We start from the raw sequence: 18,922 nt of genomic DNA, 5'->3' as shown, positions 1-18,922 counted from the left end.
TACTTCCTGCCTACCTCCTGGCCAATCAGTGTTTTATTTATTAACCAATCAGAGCAACACATTTAACATACAGAACACCCCACAGCAGTGTTTTGCTTTCCTTCTGGACAATTGCTTCACATTTGCATGGATCAAAGCCTTGCTTTTATTGGCATAACTTGCTCTTAGAATTGAGATAGTTACTTTAGAATATAAATACAATATGCTATTTCATGTGAATAAATGGCTGAGATGGTGATACAAAATTGGCAACCCACTCATCTTCAAATATAGATCTTAAAATTAAACAAAACAAAAAATCAAACAAAAACTTTCTTTGATCAGAACCCAGAAAGAAGTAACAGAAAAGAAATGGAGAGGATGCAGTTGGAAAGTGTAGCCACTATTTACCACAATCACTACTTCTGACAGACACACACATACCCAAAGACTTTCAAGACTTTCATGGATTTGGGTTTTTTCCTATTTTTACATATATTAGAATCAGAAGTGGTATTGATCTTTGGTTGCTTTCTATTGTTTATGATAAAACATTTACTAAAAACAACTTGGAGAGGAAAACGTTTGTTTCATTAGTTCATTTATTGTAATATTTTATTATTATTTCATTACAGCTAACAATTTATTAGCAAGGTAAGTCAAGCCAGAACTCAAGGCAGAAACCTGAATTCAGAAATAAATGCAGAGGCCATGGAGGACTGGCTTACTGGCTTGCTCTCACTGGTTTCCTAACCCTGCTTTGTTATACAACCCAAGACTGTCCACCAGGAGTAATATTGCCTAGAGTGGGCATGGCCCCCCTACATCAGTAATCAAGAGCATGCCTTACAGCCTTGCCTATGGACCCATATGATGGAAACATTTTTCTCAACTAAAATTCCCTCTTCCCAGATGATTCTGGTTTGTATGAAGCTGGGGGGGAAAAAAAGAAAAAAAATTAGCCCAGACATATAATTCTGCTCCCCGAAATGGTAAACAGTCAAATGAGAAAACCAATATAGACTCAAAAAGCACAGTCTCCCACTCTGGAAATATATCAGTACATAAGTAGAGACTTGCAAAATCTCAATTTCAGAATGTAAATTGAACCTTTTAGAAGTGGGTAAAGGAAGTTGGTTCACTCGTCCATGCTTAGTTGAGATGCCTCTACTTCTTAAGCAATTCTGATGTGGTCATGTTTTATTTGTGCTCTAATAAATAAATCTTGCTTGGAAATCAGAGGAAAAACCAAGCCATTATAAGTAAACAAAAAAGTCAGGCAATGTTTGCACATACCTTTAATCCTATCATTTGGGAGGTAGGGAACTGTCTGGATCTATGTGAGTTCAATGCCACACTGGGAACAGACGTGGTGACACACACTTTAAATTCCAACACTAGTTAACTGTGGAGGTCTGTACAGATAGACAGGAAGTGAGAGAGCTGGGCAGGAAGAGGAAGTGATGCAGCTAGACAAAGAGAGCAAATCAGATGGCAGAACAGCAAGGCATAGAAGTGTGGGTAGACAGGAAGTAGCTAGCATTTGGAAGCTGCAGAGTTGGTGAGGTAAGGTTAGCTGTGACTTTCCCTATTTCCCTGATCTGTCAGGTTTTTACCTCTATGTCTGGCTCCGTGTTTTCTATTAATAAGACCATTTAAAAATGCATCTACATGCTGAGAAGTTGCAAATTTGAGATTTTCCTCCCTGTGCCAGAGAACTCCACAGATAGTTACTTTTTATTCTTTATGTGTACAGATCCATAATTTTAGACATAAGATTTATTGTCTTTTTAATCCAGAAGGTATAAAAAGCATTTCTAACTGATGTTAAAAAGAATAACATCACAGTATATAAGAAAGACAAATGTTGGCTGAGTAAACTGACATGGTCTGTGCAGCAGCCAGGTCTCTTCCTTAAATATAAAAGAAGCCATATCAGACTTTAAAGCTGTAAAATTTCAAGCTTTCTTTAACCAGCCTGGACTCTGGAGTGACTGGAACTGGGAAGTTATTCTGAAAATCAAAGTCATCAAAAGAAAGGTAAATTGCTAGATTCCTAGACTTCTTCCTGCTGGCAAATTACAATAGGATAATCCTCAGCACCTTAGAGAATCTTCAGAGAGACCAATGGATACTCAGAGCATCAAAGGAAGGTAAAGAATGGTCCAGTGCCATGGAGATGACCTCACTTCCCCATCAAACACAATGCGACAACTTACCTCATGTGTGTCACATGAAGAGTGCCTCCATAAGATAATCTCTTTACAATGCCTCCTCCACAATTTTTTAAAAACGAATATAGGATATAACAGTGGAAGCTTGTTGTATGTATGGTTCAATACTCAGGTACTTTGATAAAGATACAATTAGCAAGAAGAAGATGAGGCTGGGAGTTATCTAAACATGTAACTTAACATTCAAGAATATTGTGTTTGAGGAATGTTGGAAAATATCAATCACTTCATTAAAAGAGCAAGTTATACAATATTTGTGTAATACTTTTTTGGATCCAAGCTCCAGAGTCTCCTAATAGGTGAAATTTGTGCAGATGCTGCCTCTGATGCAAAGTCTTTTGCTCAGGAAAAATGATTTCTGGTAACTACAGAAGATTTTTTGTGTTGTAAACTACATTTGAAAAAAACCTCTTGAACTTTCTTTGAAAGAATGGAGACAAAAAGGGCATCTTTCTTGTCCAAAGGAAAGAAAGGACAAGGTGGGTGAATGGGATTTCCTTACCAGCAATGAGACCATTAATAGTCCACAAGGAAGAAGATACAGAATTAGAGGTTCATAGGGTCCTTGAGCTGAAGCTTGATCAATAGCAACATTTCTATTCCTGTGACTGTATTCCTTCTCATAGTCCATTCTGAGTGAAAGGTTTCTGATCTCTCTACACATGAACAAAAGTGAAGAAATGTGCTATTATATGATCCAAGCCCTTTGCACTTCTGTAGTACTCTTAGATTTTATTGCTTTGAAAAGGCACCATGACCATCACAACTCTAACAGGAAACCATTTAAGTGAGGCTAGCTTATAGTTTAGAGATTTAGTCCATTATCATCATGGTGGAAGTATGGTGGCATGCAAGGAGACATGGTCCTAGGGAGGTTAGCTGCAAGTTCCACATCTATATCTATAGGCAGCAGGAAGAGACAGTGACCCACTAAGCTCTGCTTAAGCCTTTGAAACCTCAAGGTCCATTCCACAGTGACACATTCCTCCAACAAGGCCACATCTACTCCAACAAGGCCACAGCTCCAATAATGCTACTCTCTATGAGTCTATGGGGGCCACATTCCACTCTTCACAGGCTTGTAGCCATGTAACAATGCAAAGTGCATTTAGTTCAATTTCAAAAGTCCTCATAGCCTATCACAGCCTCAACAGTTTTTGTAAGTCCAAAGTTCAAAGTCTCTTCTGAGATTCATGCAACCTCTTAACTCCAATACCCTGTAAAATGAAAATGAAAAGTAGACCACATACATCCAATACACAATGGCACAGGTTATACCTTACCATTACAAAATGGAAGAAAGGGAACAGAGTGAGGAAATACTAGACAAAAGCAAGGCTGAAAACCAGCAGGGCAAACTCCAAACTCTGCATTTCCATGTCTGATGTCAAAACGCTCTTCATAATTCCTTTTAACTTTGTTGACTGCAACATTCTTCTTTCTCTTGGGCTGTTTCCACTCCTGTTAGCAGCGTTCTTTGGCAAGTATCCAAAGACACTGTTATCTCCAACATTTTGAGATCTCCAAGACAATCCAGGCATTATCTTCACAGCATCACACAATGGCCTTTCTAGCCCTCCTTGCAGAGACACCACTGACATATACCTGGCCTCAGACACTTTCTTTACATATGGAGATTCCATAACCCCTTTCTCCTATTCTTAACTCTAAAGCCAGAGCCACATGGCCAAAACGGCCAAGTTCTGCTATTGCTAGGTCTGGAACATGCCCCCCTCATTCAAATACATTTTCAACAGCTTTCTGTTTTCAATGGTTTCCTTCATTGCCCAAGACTGGCTGTCCTGAAACTCGCTCTGTAGACCAGGTTGGCCTCAAAATCTACCTGCCTCTGCCTCTGCCTCCTGAGTGGTGAGATTAAAGGCATGTACCAGCATGCCTGGACATAGCTGTTCTTTAACTCCTTTATACAAGTTGGAGGCTTAGGTGGGTGGAGTCTTGCCCTAATGTTACCACTCCATTTAACCCATTTCATCATGTTTTTATCTCCTTGAGCAGAGGACTTAGATTCATTCCACTTCCTCGTGCCCTTTTTCTCCTAAATTTGTACATTTTATATTTTTCCTTGCTCAGCTAGCTCCTTTACACTATAGATCTGCATAAGAGTAAGCACTAATAAGCACATGACAGAGTCAATACTAGGTTGTTTTGAGATTTACTGTACAAAGGAAATTATTCTAAAACTCTTCAATTTAGTCTCAGGTAGATTTTTTAAGACAAGGCCTAAAAGCAACCACATTCTTGGCCAAAATATCATAAGGCCATATAGAATATTATTCACCTCTGAGACCTCTTCAGTCAGGCCCCCACAGTTCAAATCACCCTTGGTACCATTGTCTTTCATGTTTCTACTAGTATGACCCATTTTGTCCCACTTAAAGCATCCAGCTTCTTTTCTAATCTGAAATCCCAGAGTCCACATTCATCCAATCAATATCATGGTTTGACCAATCACAGCAATATCCCATTCCTGGCACCAAGTTTTCTCAGTTAGGGCTTATATTGCTGTGTTGAAACATAATTACCAGAAAGCTAATTGAGGAGTAAAAGGTTTACTCAGCTTATACTTATGTATTGTTGTTCATGATCAAAGGAAGTCAGGACAAGAACTCAAATGGGCCAAGAACCTGGAGGCAGAAACTGAGGCAAAAGCCATGGAGAAGTACTGCTTACATTCTCGCCTTCCCTGACTTGCACAGTTTGCTTCCGTTTTTCTTTTTCTTTTTCTTTTCTTTTCTTTTCTTTTCTTTTCTTTTCTTTTCTTTTCTTTTCTTTTCTTTTCTTTTCTTTTCTTTTCTCTTCTCTTCTCTTCTCTTCTCTTCTCTTCTCTTCTCTTTTCTTTTCCTTTCTTTTCTTTTCTTTTCTTTCTTCTTCTTTGTTTTGAGGAAGGCTTTTTTTCATACAGCTCTGAATGTCCTGGAACTTGCTCTGTAGACCAGACTGGCCTCAAATTTACGGAGATCCACCTGCCTCTGCCTCCAGAGTGCTGGGATTAAAGGTGTGTGCCACAACTCCCAGCTGTCATTCTGCTTTCTTATAAAAGCCAGGACCACACGTCCAGGAATGGCAGCACCCACCATGACCTGAGCCCTCCCCCATCAATCACTAATTAAGAAAATGCCTTATTGATATATCTTGTGGATGTATTTTCCCAATTGATGGTTCCTTCTTTCAAGTAGCTCCAGCTGTGTCAAGTCGAAATAAGAATGACCAGCACAACTGACCCTTGTCAACTTGACACACAAACACATCACTATTAAGCCACAATCCCTCCATTCTTATTCATCCCCAAGGTCTCACATTAAAGTCATTAACTTTAAAAATCCCACCATCTTTTCAAATTAGAACACATTAAAATTTCAGTCTTTTTATAATATGCAATTTCTCTAAAAATTCAAAATCTCTTTTAAAAGTTCAAAGTGTTTCAGTTGTGTTCTACTGTAAAAGTCAAAATTAAATTAAATAACTTCTTCGAGGGGAAAGCACTAGGTCACGGTCACAATCTGAACCAAGTAAAATCAACTTCTAAAAATAACTCAATGTTGCCGGGCAGTGGTGGCGCACGCCTTTAATCCCAGCACTCGGGAGGCAGAGCCAGGCGGATCTCTGTGAGTTCGAGGCCAGCCTGGTCTACCAAGTGAGTTCCAGGAAAGGCGCAAAGCTACACAGAGAAACCCTGTCTCAAAAATACCAAAAAAAAAAAAAAAAAAAAAAAAAAAAACTCAATGTTCAAAGATCCTGGATCCACTCACAATTTTCTGGGTTCTGCCAAAAGGCTGGAGTCACTTCTCCAGCTCTGCTCTCTGCAGCACACACAGCTTATCCTCTGAGGTCATTCAGGCTTCACTCCACAACTATTGCTGTTCTTAGTGGTCACTCCATGGTACTGTGTAGCTGGAAAGTTTTCTCTCCAGGCCCCGCCAAGCCCCAGCAGTCCGACAGCCCACTTATAAAATAAACACACAGACGCTTATGTTATTCAAACTGTTTGGCCTAATGACTCAGGCTTCTTGTTAACTGTTCTTATATCTTAAATTAATCAATTTCTATAAATCTATACCTTGGCTCATGGCTTACTGGCATCTTCACATGCTTCTTGTCATGGCGGCTGGCAGTGTCTCCCCCCTCTGCCTTCCACTTCCCAGAATTCTCTTCTCTGCTTGTCCTGCCTATACTTCCTGCCTGGCTACTGGCCAATCAGCATTTTATTTATACAGAGTGATATCCACAGCAGTACTGACATTTCCAAAATGAATGGGGTCTGCAGTTTCACTAAAAGCCTATCCTGGGCTCTCTGTATCATGTAAAGCCTCAACTTTTCTCTATGACACATTCAATCCTGTGGCTTCCACTGCTACCCTGGTTGCACCTTCACCAAGGTGCTCTCCTGGTCTCTCATACTGCCAAGCCTCAGCTGCCCTCTATGACCCCTTCATGCCTTCCAAACTGTAGATGTAACCAATAGTCTTATTAAAATAAGAAACACAGAGCCAATGTAAAAGAGAAAGCCGAGAGGTCAGAGCTCAGAGATAAAATCTTACCTCCTGCAGTGCTCCTAGCTTCCCCGAGAGAGAACTACTTCCTGTTTGTCTGTGTTTAAATAGTCTTTCTGTTCTGCCTTCTCATTGGTTGTAAACCCAACCACATGACTGCCTCATCACTGCCTGTAAGTACCGCCCTCCAGGTCTTAAAGGCGTATGTCTCCAATACTGGCTGTATCCCTGAACACACAGAAATCTACCTAGCTCTTCTAACCACCACGCTCTTACTATGGCTCTAATAGCTCTGACCCCAGGGCAACTTTATTTATTAACATAAAATTAAAATCACATTTCAGTACAAATAAAATATCACCATATTTCCCCTTTTCTATTTTAATAAAAGAAAAAAGGCAAAAGGTTATAACTAACAAAAGAAAAACTATATACAAAAGTACAATAACTATATACAATATATACAAGTAACAAATACCTAAACGATGTCTAGTCCATTTGTATTTGACAAATCAGAGAAAATAATTCCCTTATCTATCCTATTTTAGTAAGTCCAAAATGTATCTAATTCACTTTCTATCCTAATTAATCTTCAACTATAACTAACTAATCTTCAACTCCCTCAGAGACCCAAGAAGGAAATAATATTAGCTAACAAAAATAAAAACAAGAAGTGCACAAAAGCAACTTCCAAAAATTTTGTGAGTTGACAGAAACAGCCAGCTGCCTGGACAGTCACCTGAGGTTTCTCTGCAGTGTTGGGGCATCATCTTCAGCCTATAGGCCTAGCGTATCTGACAGACTCATTTGTGAAGTAGGTTGTACACAAGGTCAACAGTTCAACCTCACACTGGGTGAGAGCAGTCCATGTACCAGAAACACCTGAATTCCACTAGTGTCATGTCATGATTCAGGATTTTAAATTCTGGAAATTGTTGATGGTTTTTGAATTCAGCTGTCCATTCTTCTTGGCTGTGTATATATGGCTTCATCTCAGCATCCCCTTCTTCTCCACATCCCTCTATTAAATGCCAGTCTACTATTGAGAGGCGTGAGCTTTCAGTTGCTGTTCCATTGCACAACAGAAGCCATCGGCCCACTGCCTGTTCAGCTGCCTTCAAAGAAAAGGGCACTGTACCTTTTCCATATTGTGAAGGCCACTTCAGGGATGGTGCCATATTGTCCTGGCCTCAGAAGATGCCTTCTGATAAAGCCATAACCACACTTGTTTTGGCAGGAATCGGTAGTCCTTTGTTTCGTGTTCTGTCTGTCCATTTTGTCCTGTTGATTTGAGGATACTTTGTTGTCCAGTGGCTAACTTTTGCCACAATGAAAATTAACTCCATATGCAGTTTCTTCAATGCCCATATTTTCTCTGAAGTAGATTGGTACTGCCAGGAGCCGACATGTCTCAAAAAAGAAAAATTTCTAAGTTATTAAAACATTTTAAATGCCATTTTCGGTAGATCTCTGAAGGGTTTGAAGATGACCTGTCTAAAATATATCTGCTCAATTTTTAAAACATATCTAATATGACTACAATTTCTATTGTAATGTCTAACTACTTTCATTTCTTTATATCCTAATAGTTGGTAATAATGTAAAGTATTTAAAACTAGCAATTGTCTTTTTCTTTTCTTTTCTTTTCTTTCTTTCTTTCTTTCTTTCTTTCTTTCTTTCTTTCTTTCTTTCTTTCTTTCTTTCTTTTTTTTTTTTAAAAAAAAACAAGAACCTTAAATCTAATCTCCTTTGCTTATCCTTTTTCCTAAGCCTTGACAACAACGTAAAACCAACCCCCCTAAACACTGAAAATTATCCCAGACCCAAAACCCATTAAAAAGACCAAAAAAACAAAAAACAAAAAAAACCACCCGCCCCACACCACCTCTTTGGGAATGTGGGCGTCATTCTTAAAATTGCTTCCTGCTGGGTATGGGCGAAGTTATCTTTATCCTGAAAGAAAAATTTTAGGTTAATTGTCAAATTCTAGGAAAGGTAACTATATCCTTCATTATTATCCAGTCTGTGTATAAGGCCAAAGTTCAGGGTTTATCTCAAGTCCTTATTCAAGTAGTCTGTGAGACTGGATCATCTCAGCTAGTCATCTCAAAATTGCTCTGAGCAACTTGTAGTTCAAAGCTGATCTGTAGATGATGTTTGTCAGTTCAGTGATATTATTATTGTCCACGTGGAATTGTTGTTGTTGTGGGGCCCCATCTTCTTCCTGGAGACTTCAGTTGATGTTAGGCCTGGCCATGATTTCCTGCAGAAAACTGATAAGAGACTCGAACACAAAGACATATATATGCAGCTAATTGAAGCCTTTTTTCTAGAATTAGTTAGTACTCTATATGACCATTCATATCTTAACAAAGTTTAAAATGTATATGTATATATTAATCTTGTAAATTTTGATATAAAATTTATACTTTAAGAAAAGTTTAAAGAATCAGAATAGAATCAAAGAGTTGAGATTAGTAATAGAATAGTCCCTTGATTAATTTGGCTTTTGTCCTGTCCCACAGCAGAAAATGGCTCTTTTATTCTGGCATGATACAGGGAGTTTGTATTTTCATTTTAACAACATACTTGAGTTTAAAGAAGGAGAGAGCCATTCTCCAACTCCAAAGTCAGCTTTAAATTTTAATTGAACTGGGACTATTAGAAGACCAATAGTGTTAAATCTTTAGAGAAAAGCAGAAACAAACATTTAAGAAGACATAAATTTTTTTTTTTTAGATAATATATACCCATACGCCGTTTCACTCTGTTTCCTGGGATAGATGATTTGTCCCTTTTCTTCAGTTGTCTCATTTGTCTTGTGTTCTTCAGATTCCTTAACCTTCATCCTCCTAAAAGACAAAAACAAAAACCTTCCCCCAAGACTAATTTTGGGGATGTTCCTTTTTGGCAAGTTATTATCTGATTAAATGAAAAGACATGTGTTACAGGTACAAGTTAGTTTAAATTGGATGTTCATGCTGATTGATGAACTATTACCTCCTCTAATTAAGAGGTTTCTCTTGTTCAAATCAAACCTTTATCAATTTTGATGGTACCCACAGCTTATCTTCTCCTGTAGAAACAAAAGCAAAACCTTGTCCCCAACGTAATACATACCCTGGTTTCCATTCTGAGGTCAGCACATCCTTAAAGTATATAGGCTGATTTAATTCTGTAGTTTTTTTCTATTATCCAATGTCTCTCTGCAGCTGTTGTTCCTTTCTCATTGGCATTCAGAAAATTCAAAGTTAATAGAGCATTATGCAGTCTATTTCTGGGGGTTTTTGTTACTCCTTTCTGTTTATTTAGCATATCCTTTAGAGTTCTGTTTGATCTTTCTATAACTGCTTGACCTGTAGGATTATGTGGTATACCTGTAATATGCTTTATATTGTAATAAGCAAAAAACTGTTTCATTTTAACAGAGACATATGATGGAGCATTGTCAGTTTTGATTTGTGCAGGTATACCCATGATGACCATAACTTCTAGCAAATGAGTGATTACAGAATCAGCTTTTTCAGAACTCAAAGCAGTTGCCCATTGAAATCCTGAATAAGTATCAATGGTGTGGTGTACATATTTCAATTTTCCAAATTCTGTAAAGTGAAACACATCCATCTGCCAGATTTCATTCCTCTGAGTACCCTTTGACATTTCCAAAATGAATGGGGTCTGCAGTTTCACTAAAAGCCTATCCTGGGCTCTCTGTATCATGTAAAGCCTCAACTTTTCTCTATGACACATTCAATCCTGTGGCTTCCACTGCTACCCTGGTTGCACCTTCACCAAGGTGCTCTCCTGGTCTCTCATACTGCCAAGCCTCAGCTGCCCTCTATGACCCCTTCATGCCTTCCAAACCAGTACAATCTGGGTGACTCTTACACTGTCAAGTTTAGCTATCAGCATAAGGCACAGTCTTGGTCATTTCTGGAAAACAGCTTCTGTGTACTGACTCTCAGACAATTTCACCTCAATGATGCTAGTCTCTTCTTAATCACTGCTAAATTCTCATATCCAGATAACCAGTATCAAGTATCCCAGCAAAGCAAAGATTTCACTTTAGTAGTTCTGGTCTCTTGTTAATTATAGAATACTCAGCCCCAGCTAACCAGAACCACAGATTCTTCACACAAAAGGCCAGTAGAGTCTTTGCTCCCCTCTGAAAAATAACAAGCCATGTTCTTATCTTCCAGTCTCCCACAGAACACGCCATTGAGCGCTTAACACTTAATGTCTTTTCTAGCCCAGAATTTCAAAGTCCTTCTATAATCCTTCCCCAAATGTGGTCATGTCTGTCACAGCAATATCTCACTTCTGGTACCAACTTCTGTCTTAATTAGGTTTTATTGCTATGAAGAGACACTATGACCATAGAAACTCTTATAAAGGGGAACATTTACTTGAGGCTGCCCCATTGTTCACAGGTTTAGTTCCTTATTGTCATAGTGAGAATTATGGTAGCATGCAGGCAGACAAGCTGCTTGAGAGGTATCTGTGAGTACTACATATGGATATGCAGGCAGCAGGAAGAGACAGTGAACCATTAGGCTTGGCTTAAGTTTCAGAAACCTCAAAGACTATCCCACAGAGACACAGTACCTCCAAAAAAGCCAAACCTACTCCAACAAGGACATACTTTCAATAATACCACTCCCTGGGAGTCTATGGTGTCCATTTCATTCAGCTTGAGCTTCTGAAACCCCAAAGCCCATCCTCAGTGACACAGTTCCTCCAACAAGGCGACACCTACTTGAACAAGGCCACACCTCCAATAATACCACTCTCTGTGAGTCTATGGGTATTATCATTTCTTTCAGATCACTATAATAGTTAAGTCCCATTAAAAATAAACTACCTTATATATTATTCCAAGTTTCACTGCCTCATTGTATTTTACAGAAGTAACCTTTAAAATACCTGATGCCTATTTTAATAATTAAATGTTTCTAAGCGATAAATTTATCCCAAGTACAAAAGTTTGGGACACAAAAGTTCAAGAGTCTTCACTAAAATAGAAAATGGCATTGAATGTACATTTGGAAATTAAAACATGATAAAATAAACTTCACAGTTGTCATCTAAAATTAACACAAATGATATAATGGAGATCATTTGCATACTGGTCTTATAATAATACCATCCCCTTTTTAAGGATGTTAAATTCTGACTGACTGATGAGAACTTCTTGATTACAGACAGTTGGGGTATTGCAAATTTGGACACAAACTATATTAGGTTATCTTTTGTCCCTTAGTAGCTGTTCATTTCCTATCTCTATGTCTGTGGAAACACACTTGTGACTGTTAGGTAAATTGTTTTAGAATGTAGTAACACACCATTAGCTGCCACCAATTCAAAATCTAAGAATGCCATCAAGTAGAGTTTGAAATCTTAAGCAGAGTTTTGTGCACTTTGCTGTAACATACTTACCAGATATTTCCACCAGCATGGTCTAAATGTACCTTGATTTGTGACCCTTTGTTGTTCTGTGTCTCAGTTAGGGTTTCTATTGATGAGATGAAACATCATGACCAAAAAGCAAGTTTTGGAGGAAAGGGTTTATTCAGATTACACTACTATGGTGCTGTTCATTACCAAAGAAAGTCAGACAGGAACTCAAGCAGGGTAGGAACTTAGAGGCCAGATCTGACACAGAGACCATGGACGTGTGCTGCTTACTGATTTCTTCACATTGTTTGCTCAACCTGCTTTCTTATAGAACTCATGACTACCAGTCCAGGGATAGTGCCACCCACAACTGACTGGGCCCTCCCCCACTGATCACTAGTTGAGAAAATGCCTTACAGCATGATCTCAGGGAGGTATTTTCTCAACTGAGGTTCTTTCCTCTCAGATGACTCTAGCTTGTGTCAAGTTGACACAAAACCAGTCAGTACATTCTGTAACTTTTAAAAAAAAAATTAAATTATTTTATTATGAGCCTGTGTCTGTGTGTCTGTGTGTGAGTATGAATGCACATGCCAACAGATGCCAGAGGTGCTGAGCCCTCCTGGATCTAGTTATACAGTTAAAAGCCCACACCTAACCCCATAGGGTTGTGTTCCATCCCTATTAATCTCCATCTCTTGCCAGCACTCCCCTTTCCTGCTGGTTCTATTTCCCTTCCCAACACCTCCTCCAATACCCTGATATTTTATGTGTACAAAAAGGGGAAGTCTGAGTTGGAATGATTTTAGCAAAGTTAGAAAGCTCTGAGGTTTCCATATTTCTCTGAGTGGTTTGAATCTCTAGAAATATACATTTGCAATGGATACATATACAGACCCATCATTATAATTCCCTTGGTAGGCATGGACGTGACAGCAAGACAATTTAGAAATAATGAGTGGGTAGAAAGAAAATTAAGGACTTTGCTTATATTAGAAAAAAAAAGCTAAGGCAGAACATGCTATATATTTGCCTCCTTGTTCACTTTGAATGCATATTCATTTCATCAGTGCAACTTAACCTTTCAGCGAGCCTTTCAGTGATAAGTCCATTAAGGTTTTGGAAATGCCAGTTGTTTGAAATAGCCTATAACAATGAGATGTACTAAAAAGTGAAGGTGGACTATGACACCTGTTCTATCTCCTCCAACTCTGTAAAATTGACTGAAGGTCACCTTTCCACTCCAGCTAGCCTGAGCCTCCAGGCACAAAGTTGCAGCCATTTACCACAATCATAGCAAAATGATTTAGCAGTAATGGAGAAATAGGGAGTAAATTAAGCCATTTGTTGAGATACAGAAATGTAGCCAGAAAATATTTGGCCTTCTGTTTGACTTCAAATCCATAGTCAATTCATTAGAGTAATTTTGCCCTTGCATAAGCCTTTCAGTGACAAATTCTACTCATGCGTTTGAAATGCCAGCTATAAGAATGACTCATTGAGTGTTGAGTAAAATTAAAAGATGGGCAAGAATAAATCCTTCATTTCATCTTATATAAGTAAATTAATGGTGGTGGTTGAGGAAGGACATCTGTCTGCTAGTTGTAAATTGATGCATTTAAGGAGAAACATTCAAGTGTTTTGGTTATATTAGTAAAAGAATTTATTGAGGCAACTACTTTTGAGAATTTTTTTTCCTTTTGTGGCTAAATAATATTCTTAATGAAAAAATAGTGAACATGTTTTTAAATACATATATCACATAGGAACAAAAACCACAACACAAGGAACAGTAAATTGCCTTTTGTTTTGGCAAGTGGTTTCTAAGAAATGCAATCATGCATGGGACATTGGTTACTTTTTCTCATATAGATGTTGTTTTCTATAGGCCTGTATTTTCTTTAAAGTCCAGAGTCTGAAAAGATTGGAATAGGTTTTAGGAATATAAAGTCTTGGTATTTTACTTCCTTAAGAAAGTCTACATTCAGCTCATTTCATCAATCAATTTCTTATCCTGTTGATTTCTTAAAATTCATATGAACCCAGTGTTTAATAGAAAAACCATAGAGGAAAACTTAAGTACATAGGATATGCAAGGTGCATTATATAAAATATATATATATTAACATAGTTTTTCATTTTAAAATGTGACACAATCTGTGTACAACAGAGAGGATATTGAAATTTAATGAATTTAAAAGCAATAAACTTTCTCAAGGCAACATCTAGTCAGCAGAAAAACTCAAAGGTAAAATTGGGTACATCTGTATTCCATAGTGACAGTTCAGAAAAGATGTGTTGGCAGGGTTGAGCTGGGCTATCTAATACTGACTACTGGAAATAGGCACTGGCAGCATGCTATGAATGCAATATTGGGACCTACACTGGTCCTCTAGTTCACACTCTTGTCATCTTTGCCTTGATAACAGTCAAATTTTGGTCTCACCTCTAAGTGCTTACTTGCTTCTTTGGGCTGAGTTTATGTTTACTTTATTTATTTTTATAATTGCTAGACAAGTTGTTAGTGTATAGCTCATGGTGAAGACTTGGCAGGCTTAGCTCTGTGATGTTGTTTTTTTGCTCTGAATTGTCATGTCTTCCTAGAGGACCTCAGTACTGACTTCTGCTCATCCTCAACTCAACTTCAGACTTGTGAGACATTTGTAGCTACCTGATCCATTATAGCTGCGATCAACACCTAGCTGTTTCTCAAAAGCCCAAGTTTTAAACGATGAATTTCTGGCCCATGTTTACCCATGTTACTACCCATTTAAGCTGCCAGTTGCCAGATCCTATGAATAAAAATCTAAGGCATCAAATCAAGTTTTAATTTCATATAAACAATTCTCTCTCATAGTCTCTCGCCTTCTCTAAAAGTCAAATTTAATGGTTCATCTTGTATTTTATGCTATTTCAGATCATCATGAGCCCGTAAAATAAAGCTCCTTAATAAAGAAATAATTTTCCCCAAAGTAAAGCTTGACCTCTTGCTTGGGAAGTAGTTTGTAGGAAAAAAGTTTTGTTTGCTTTATTTATTTATTTTTTAATATGATAAGTTAGGTCACACTGGACAATCTAATAATTTGATTTGTGCAAGGCTGTTGGCCAGTTACTAAACTACAAAAGTAAAATCATCAGTTCTGCCTCTGGAAAGAGGCTGAAGATAAGAGCTTCACTTAAGACCTGCCAACTCTGGATGGGACTGATCCCAGTGGAATGTGGACATCAAGATTGGTGTAGATTTCTTAGATGGTAGTAGTCTGTGAAAAAAGTCATGCAAACTTAATGAGAGGAATTAATGCTGCCTACTGCCAGTGATCCCATTGGGGCATGTGCATGTTCTTTCGTTGGCACTCTCCTGGTTCCTGCTGCATGCATTTCATCCTTCAGTTAATATTAAGTACATTCTTTCCTGGAATGAACAATAACTACAAGTACATTAGTTGTCATTGAGTTACATGGGTCCTTCCAGGGAATTTTCAAAACAAACTGTGGTCTTCAGAGACCCTGAATTTGCAAATGGAATCAAAAGTAATGGCAGAATTCTGGAGTCTCTGTTCTCTGACTTTTAAGGCCAGGAGTCCTACTTCTTGGGTTTAGAAATTAAAACATTGTCTAAGCATGAGGAATCTGGGTTTCCTTGCCAAAGTAGCCTGTGCTATAATTCCATAACTTGTGGTGAAAGTATTTAAGGTTGTTCCATGCCAGTGATGTGACACAGAGGATAAAGGGGTGGCTACATGGTAGCTGTTAGGGTCAGTGCATATAATCTATGTGAAGGTCTGTTTGTACCTGTACATGTATGTAAAGCCATTTTCTTTTACAGGTTGGATCTATGGAGCAGAAACAGGATCTATGCAGACTTCACTTGTTTCTTGTGCTCTGGGTCCAGTTTTTAAAAAAGAAATATTATTAAGGTTGGAGTATCATACCTTTTATTGTCCTGTCATACATTTTAAGACTGGCATATACTTTTCATTTTCATTCTTTTCTTTGACAGAGAAGTAACTAAATATTTCACTATATGTAGCAAGTAGGGTCATATATCTCATAATATATTCTTATCCAACAAAGAAAAGCCATAGTTTCATCTCCAGCCCCTTACATGGGGATTACAAACTAATATATAAGGACTGTTCTCAATTCTAAAAATACATAGATTTTTTTTAAATGTACTTCTGAGATAGCAGTAGTTTTTGTGAAGTGGGGGTGGTCTATTTCTTGCCAAAGTTAAAACATTTGTTAATAGTAAGATATATTTCATTTTGTAAGTTTTAAATATGGAAATATGGTGTGATAGTTAACATTGACTTCTCAGTTTGATAGGATTTAGAAACACCTAGGAGACAGGTCTCAGGGCAGGTCTATGAGGGCATTCCCAGGGCTATTTAAGTTTCGAAGTGTAACCCTTAACATGAGCAGCACAACTGCATAGACTGATATATTGGACTGAATGAAAAGAAGAAAGCAAGAGGAACTAACTATATGTGATGGAACCAGCTGCCCCATGTTCCCACCACCACAGCTAGAGCCACGTTTATCACAATACATCATCATGGTGGACTATGTTTTCAAATGATGAGTCAAAATAAAGCCATTTGACCTTAGATTGTGTCAAATATTTTGTCACACACAAAAAAAGTAAAAGTATTTGATACAGAAAATTGGTTCCAGGAGTGGGGTCATTTCTGTGATAAATCTGATCATGTAATTCAAAAGCCTTTGGAACTGGTTTGTGAGCTGATGGCCAGATAAGTTCCAAAATGTTGTTAAAAGAAGTTTAATCAGTTCTTGTGGGAATTTGGAATATTAGAATGCTGAAACAAAAGTGGACCTTGGAAATTAATAACGTTTCAGAAGGAAAGGATTCTATCTGAAACTGAACCACAGACCATTCATATGATGGTTTAGCAAATAATCTAACTATATTCTGCCATGTCCTGAGAACTGGAGTTGAGGCTAAAATAAAAAGTTGTGGGTAATTATTTTATGAAAGAAATTTCTTTTTTTTCCTTTGTTTTTTCGAGACAGGGTTTCTCTGTGTAGCTTTGTGCCTTTCCTGGGTCTCGCTCTGTAGACGAGGCTGGCCTTGAACTCACAAAGATCCATCTGCCTCTGCCTCCCGAGTGCTGGGATTAAAGGCGTGTGCCACTACCGCCCGGCCTTATGAAAGAAATTTCAAGACAGTATAGCATTCATGTTATGCCATGGTCATTACTCACTGATGCTATGATGAAAGAGCTACACATGAAATAAAAAAGTAATGAACAGTTTGATGAGAAAAGGAATGAAATTGAATTTAAACTTGCAGGAATATGATACTTTTTTTTTGGACAGGAAAATGATACCCTAAGCTGGGATAACAGAACAGGTGGTTTGTGGACAAAACCCCAATCATCAATGGCTTCAACTTGTGAAAATGCATATTTATCTCAAAGAGGAGATCCTAAAATAAGAATACTTCTGATGAGGTTCCCTGATAGAACATAACTGTATCAAGAGGCATTTTCTCAGACTTACCTGACAAGATGCACAGAAGCTACAACAGATGTTACACAAAGAAACTAGACTACATCTCAAGGTAGCAGCAGAATGCAGCAATGTTGTCTACATTATGCTCGTTTTTATATGAATCTAAGATATAAGAATAAGGGGTTTGGGGAAGTTTGCACTGAGGATCAGGATAGTCACTGAGAATAGACCACATATTTCAGGGTTGGATTTCTTGTAAGAAGATTATGCATACCATTGCATGAAGTGGGAAATATGAATTCTAAGTTGCAAAAGAGACTCAAAGACGTTTTAATGAGCAAACTACAGGAGGTCTACTGAGAAAAGTCATTGGTACAAAGTAGCGGCATCTAAAGGAAAGGGTTTCAGATCTGTAAGCAGTAAAATTGGAGGGGCAGGACTTTGAGGTTCATGTGATTAAATTATGAGTCCTAGGTGCCAGACATGGAGTTAAATGATTTGGTGTTTCCTCAAAGGCTTTAGGTAATGCTTTGGTCCATTTTTCCTTGTTGTGTCTCCATTCCTTCCTTTTGAAATAGGAGTGTTTCCTCTATGTTCATATATATTGAAAGTGAGTAACTTAGATTTTATATAAGTTATATATAATTATGTAATGCATATAGTTGTACCGGCCAGTTTTATGTAAGCTTGACACAAGCTAATGTCATCAGTGAGGAGAGAGTCTCAATTGAAAAAAAAAATGCTTCCTTAAAAACAGGCTCTAGGCCAGCCTGTAAGTCATTTTCTTATTTAGTAATTGATGGAGGGCCCACTCCACTGTGCATGTTGCCATCCCTGAGCTGATGGACCTGGGTTCTATAAGAAAGCAGGCTGAGCAAGCCATGGTAAGCAAACAAGTAAGCAGCACTCCTCTATGGCCTGTGTATCAGCTCCTACCTCTATGTGCCTGCCCTATGTTAGTTCCTTCCCTAACTGCTATTGATATTGAACTGTTATAGGGAATGGTGAGCAAAAAGCCCATTCCTTGCCAAGTTGTGTTTGGTCATGATGTTCTATCACAGCAATAGTAGCCCTAACTAAGACAGTAAGAGATCGAGATATAAGCGTCTCTATACTTACACTTTTGAAAAATTTTGGAACTGTTAAAATTTGGTTACATTTAGAGATTAATTTTACCCTCTACATGTGAAATCAAAGAAACTTTGCATATGTTATTATTTTGTTAAAAATGTGTTGGGCAATCCCTGTGTCTTTCTTAGGGCTGTGAGATTGGGTAATGAAGGGCAAGGGTTGGGGGAAAGAGACATTAGGGGAGCAGGAGATCCCAGCTGG

General features: G+C 38.1%; 1 long non-coding RNA gene across 1 annotated transcript in view; it reads right to left on the bottom strand.

Moving 5' to 3' along the window:
* LOC121827604 (uncharacterized) overlaps window positions 1–16,738 on the bottom strand; it is a 162,722-nt gene extending 145,984 nt beyond the window's left edge. Inside the window, exon 1 of the long non-coding RNA XR_006069915.2 lies at window positions 15,911–16,738. This is a non-coding gene — a long non-coding RNA (uncharacterized LOC121827604). The remainder of the gene's footprint in view (window positions 1–15,910) is intronic.
* Between the last annotated feature and the right edge of the window lie 2,184 nt (window positions 16,739–18,922).

This window comes from Peromyscus maniculatus, chromosome 2 (genome assembly GCF_049852395.1).
Source record: "Peromyscus maniculatus bairdii isolate BWxNUB_F1_BW_parent chromosome 2, HU_Pman_BW_mat_3.1, whole genome shotgun sequence".
Taxonomy (NCBI): Eukaryota; Metazoa; Chordata; class Mammalia; order Rodentia; family Cricetidae; genus Peromyscus; species Peromyscus maniculatus.
This window is presented reverse-complemented; position numbering and strand designations above follow the sequence as displayed.